We start from the raw sequence: 6047 nt of genomic DNA, 5'->3' as shown, positions 1-6047 counted from the left end.
TGTGATAGTTCATAGACACAAGTTAAGATTTAGCTCAAAAAAAGGTTAATAATTTTGACTTGGCTCCTTTTTTATTCGACTATCTTAAAAACTCAAGTATACTTATTTAAGTATAATAAATCCAAAATTTAAACTTTCCATCTGTAAAATTCATTAATACAAAGTTACATCTCTCAAAAAATAGCTTATCCAGTAATTTATACAACAAGCTTTTAAAGTCAATTTTAGCCTTGTGACTCAGCAAGACGGAACATGAAATTTACATCTTCGTAAACTATATTAATTCAACGGGTTGTGTACATATTCAAGTTTAAATGAAAATAATATTTTTATAACAAATGAAAAGTATTTTTATTATTTACTTCTAACATTTGAAATGTTATTTTAACTTCAATATAACAGTCAATTAAGATTTTTATTAAACCTATAAACTATGTTTCAATCAAGTAAGTTACATTTAGATGTTAAATACATTTGAATTTATCATTACGTAAATTTTTATTTATTAAAAATTTGCTTTGTAAATTATGTACAAAAACATGTTTACAAAATTACTTTTGACTTTTTTTTTTAGCTTCTCAAAGAACAATTTACCACAATGTGCAATAAATTTCTAAAGCCCAATAAAATATTATACGCTCTAAATTTTTAAAAACGACAATAAAAACTAAAACCATAGCAGGCCTGAACCTCAGCTTATTAATCTAGAGTAAAGAAAAAATAAAAGCAGAAATATAAATTAATAATACGCTCTAAGTTAACGTTGTTGAATGTACGAATGCTGAATATTTCAAAGAGATAAAAAACGTAAAGCCTTATGTTCATTTTCTTACAGTTTCGTTTCCATTTTTTTCTCATTGAATGAGTCTTTACAAAAAACATTCTAAGCAGTTTGTTTAAGTTTGATGACACTTCTGAACTACAATAATTTGGGATTTCGTTCATAATTATATCAGGTTTCCTCCTTTGACATATATATATATATATATATAGATTCACAGATAATTAAGGAATGCTATTTATATTTCTAGCCAAACATTGAAAAAAAAAGTTACTAGCGAAATTGCCTTTATTGCTGTTCAAAAAACAAAAAATACATGAAGATCAATACACTTTTGTATATGTGTGCTTCGGCAAATTTGGCAAATGATAGATGAAACATTTTGGTTGAATAATTTACCTTTCAACCATGCGCTAAAAGTACCGTTTCGAGAATGAATACGGTTATTTGATAATTGAATATTTAATGTTATTTATTTTTGAATTTCAAAAAATACGTAGAAAGTTCCAATTAAAAAAATTTAAAAAAGTTGAAGTACATCCATAAAACTAAAATTCAAAATAAACAATAATATTTTTTCCCAATCCTAGACAAAAATAATATCTGGGCAATACAAAATTAAAAAAGTGAATAGGTAATAAGAATAAACCTAAAGGATAGTTTCCACCACGACCTCTTCATTCAAAATTATAATAAGTCAAAACTCACATAGCTTACATGAAATGCTGCGACAACAGAGAATCCTAATTTTAAACCTTTTACTGTCTCTTTTCAGAAGTAAGGCTAAGTGATACAATAAAGGCAATGAAATGTTCTATGGAACGACTTTTACTTTATAAATAGACATCTTACAATCTAGGGCAGGTAGTCAACATTTTAGACAACTATATCCCTTATATACAGTTATAGGCAAGTTAACTTATCTTTTTAAATATTCATTATTTGACAAGATACTTTCATTTTTTGACAATAATTACTGTTTCGAACGAAAATATTAAAAATTTGACATCAAAATTTTGGTTAAGAGGAGGGGAAAAATATGTTTGCCAATAAATTGGAAACTTTATTTGTTCACAGTATAGTTTCTTTGGTGATATCAAGAAACTCATAATGTTGACCACCATTAAAATTTAGCTTATGCATTTTTAAACACTGTACAGCACACAATCTTGAATGACTGCCTATCATAAAAAAAACATTTCCTTGTATAACTGGAAGAAGAAAAATTAAATTCTTTTTTTTTGTCCTTTCATCAATTTTATAGCTTTAAATATATCCTTATTTCATATTTTACATTTGAATTATTTTTTATGGTACATCATATTGAAGTATAAACAAGCATTACAAGGTTGACCCGACAAATAAAGGTATCAGAAGGATTTTCTTCAGAAACATACTGACGTAAAACCCCATTGACAATAGTAGGACATCTTACATAATTTATACTTACCGGACTTTTAAAAACAATATCATCCAAAACACACCTTTCCAATATAGCAAGATTAGTTTGATATAAATATTTTCCTCGGTACTCAATTCTTTATACTCTGTTAATGCAAGGGAAACAGATATTGGAAATAAAATGTTACGATTCGCAAAGTTTCAGTTGTTGAAAATCTATTTTTGTTTGCGTCCAGAAACTACAAGGGGCCATCTTTTTTTTCATCTATATCTATCATTAAAAGGCATAAAAGAAGCTCATTTGGCTTCCCCATAGAAACAAACCAGTGAATAGATTTTTAAAGATATTCTTCCAGAAAGTTAAATTTTAATTGTGGTTAACATTATGTGTTTGTTGACTGGACCAAAGTAGAAGTGATTGAACTTATCAAAGTATAGTTATAGGTATAATATACTAGTAAAATATATTTATGTTTCATTAAGATGAAAGAAACTTCAAAATAAGATGTCGTTTACACAAAATTGTTATTTTTCATATTAGCAAAAAGGTATGAATAATAATTTTACTTTGTTTTATTACACAGGGGTACAATCAGGGAGGGGGGGGGGATCAAAAACTGTAATCAGTTTATCTCTAAGTCATCTAAATTTTGAAATATGTGGGGTTATAGTTATTTGGTATTATTATCGTTTATAGTAATTTTTTACCCTTAAAACGACTTATGTATAAGTATTTTTATGACTATATAGTGTTTTTATTGATTCTGTATCTTATTTTAAATTCAATAAACTTTCATTTATAGGCTAAAAATGATGAAAAACGACACTCTTCTTTAGACCCGTATAACTTACTCATAATACATAGTGATGAGAAATGTAATAGTTTATCCTATAGAAATATATTCAATGTATTATCTAAAAAAGTATATTCATTTAAAAAATATACATTGCTAAGAATTTGTGTTCCATTTTGTACTTTTTAAGTGATCCCATTTCTATGGCAAATAGTCAACATTATTTTCATATTTTTTCCAATTTCAACGTCATGCCTTAGAAGAGAAAGATCAAAGCAATAAATGGAATATACTTCTAACTTGATCATACATCTCAAGTGATGTTCGAATTCCAGGAGGGACAAAGATAAAAAATATTCAAAGGAAATTTACTTTCATCTAAGGGGACTCCTTATTGGGAATGAGATACCAAATTCAAACAGATAAAGAGATTACTTAAAAAATACAAAATATAACAAAAGTCCTGGAAGATACATATTTAAAAAAAGATCTTTCTTTAATTATGTCAGATATTTCAAAATTCAGATGACTTAGAGAAAAACTGAGATCAGTCTTAAGTTCCACAGTCAAAGATCTTTCTTTATTTGCTCGTTCAAGTTTGTCCAAGTTAGATGCACTTTTATATAACATTAATATAGTAATTTATGGAATGCTAAACTGCTAAAGTTATTTGGTTATTGATATTTTGACATAATAATTATGATAGATTAATAATAATTTTTAATACCTAGTTCATATATTATACACCCCTCAGAAAAAGTTATTATATATAATAACTAAACAATTCTAAATAGAGTAATTAATTATCAAAACTTTAGCACACTATAGTGTAAGTTTGGGGTAGACCTGTTCGAATTTTAACTTATTTTCAAACCTTTTAATATTTGACTTTTTCCCGTTCTCCAAGGTCCACAAAAACTAAAGACACCAGTCTTTTGTTTTTGTACCGCAGGTATTCCTGCTGTATGGGCCTTGAAAATTTATTGTTGGGCTCTAAAAAAAGGCAAAAAAATATGATTGATTATATTTTTTTACTATAGCTTCACAATGGTGATTCGTATGGCATTGATACACGTATCAAATCAAAACCAATAAATTGTGCTTCAGTTTCTATAAGTATATTATTAGCCTTTTATTTGGGACTATGTGTAAATTTTAAGCCCAGATATTAAAATATGCTTTTTATATAGATATATATTTTTCCCGTGTCTTTTTATGTATTCTCCGAAGTTATTATTCTCTTGACGTAAATGTATACAAAAATAGAATAAAATACATTTTTTCCTTGAACATAGCTACTCTTTCTATACTAAAAAAGAATACAATAAACATTCTAGAAATAATTAGATTTCTTGAAAATAATATATTTCTTTCTGTGGTATTTTAAATCTTGCAGTAAAAAGTTTATCTGCTCTTGGTCAGTAGTAATCCTAGTTACAAAGACACTTATGAGCTATTTATTGTTGGATTTGACACAACATCTAGTAATAGTGGTATCAATAGCGGTGCTACAAAACTAATTGAATACAAACTGGGGCGGAAAGTTTCCTACTTCGCTTGCAGATAATATATATCAGTGGTGATAATTGAAAGAGTATGAGAGGCTCTTTTTGGTGAGAGTCAGGGTCCGGACAATACAATGTTTGGTAAATTAAAAGAAGTTTGGTCCATGTTATATAAGGATAATCCAAGAATTTTAGCCAATGTTGAAAAATATTTGGACCCCATGAAGAAAAAATCAAATAATCCGATAAATAATTTACTATAAAAGACATCTTCATGGGTATATTTCAGAGTAAGGTTAATAGAAGTACAATGTTAGACCATCATGTAATCGGGCTTGCTAAAATTATCAATTTGATGTATCGTACAGATTGCTTGGTAAAACACACATATTTAGACAAATAATACAACCACTTAGAGTCTAGGACGTCAATATTACTAGAATTTTAAATTTAATGTATTGTACCGACTGCTGGGCAAGAAAAGCATACTTTGACAACACACGCAACCACTCTTCCGCCCTGTGCCTGATAATTCTTGATAAGAAACCGATTCGAGGTATTCATTGGACCAAACTCGGTGGAATTCATAAAGCCTCTTGGATGGCCAAGAATATATAATCCTATGAAAATGATAATGTTCTTTAATGGACTAAAAGACGAAGAGGACACCATCATTCAACAAGTGATAATAAATAAAATCCTGGCTCCATTTAATAAAAAACACTGGATAACAGCAAAATCTGCCGCCGATGCTCCTTTGTACGATTTGAAATTAATTAAATGCATGTTTCACTATCAATATATTGATAATCAACTCAAACCTCTTTTCGGAAGAAAAGGAGAGATCACGGTTGGTGTCTGACTCAGGAATTAGTACAATTCATTTTATTCAGTTCATATGAGAGTGTAACAAGGTCTTTTAAACAAAAGTTGGCAATCAAGCTATCAAATACCGAAAAGCCAGAGTGTTATATAAAAAGCAAGCCAGTTTTTCCAGTCATACTCAATCTATATCTCTCGTAGACTCGTTAGGACCTGAGTCATATTTTCTTTTTGAAACTCTTTGATTGAAAAGTGACTGGCTAATTACACTGGTTGTTAATTGGGAAAATAATGAAAACTATAGAGCAGCATGGGAGTTTGTGAAGTCAGTAAAAGCGACAACAAAGCTTTAGAGCTCCGCTTAAATTTCTAAAGCGAGAGTGTGTTAATTGTTTTGAAAAATGAACGAAAGCGCGTGCGCCATTTTAGAAGAGCGATAAAATCGGTCGCATTTTCGCTCATTTAGGATATACGTGGATATGAGATATATGAGGATATAGAGTTTATATATATACTATATTCTATACGAGGAGAATACAGAATGAATCTCAAATTAAAATATATTATTATACACAAAAAACACACGGAACATTTATATATTGATCTTCAAACCTATAGCTTTGAAGATATATAACAATAACTTTTTCAGTTTTCTGCAATTTATGGGATGATAGCGAAAAATTTGAGTGTTAAAGAATAATTTTAAACATGACAAAGTTAAAGTTTTATCTCAAGATAAGCTGG

This window comes from Lepeophtheirus salmonis, chromosome 4 (assembly GCF_016086655.4).
Source record: "Lepeophtheirus salmonis chromosome 4, UVic_Lsal_1.4, whole genome shotgun sequence".
In the NCBI taxonomy this organism is placed as follows: domain Eukaryota; kingdom Metazoa; phylum Arthropoda; class Copepoda; order Siphonostomatoida; family Caligidae; genus Lepeophtheirus; species Lepeophtheirus salmonis.
This window is presented reverse-complemented; position numbering follows the sequence as displayed.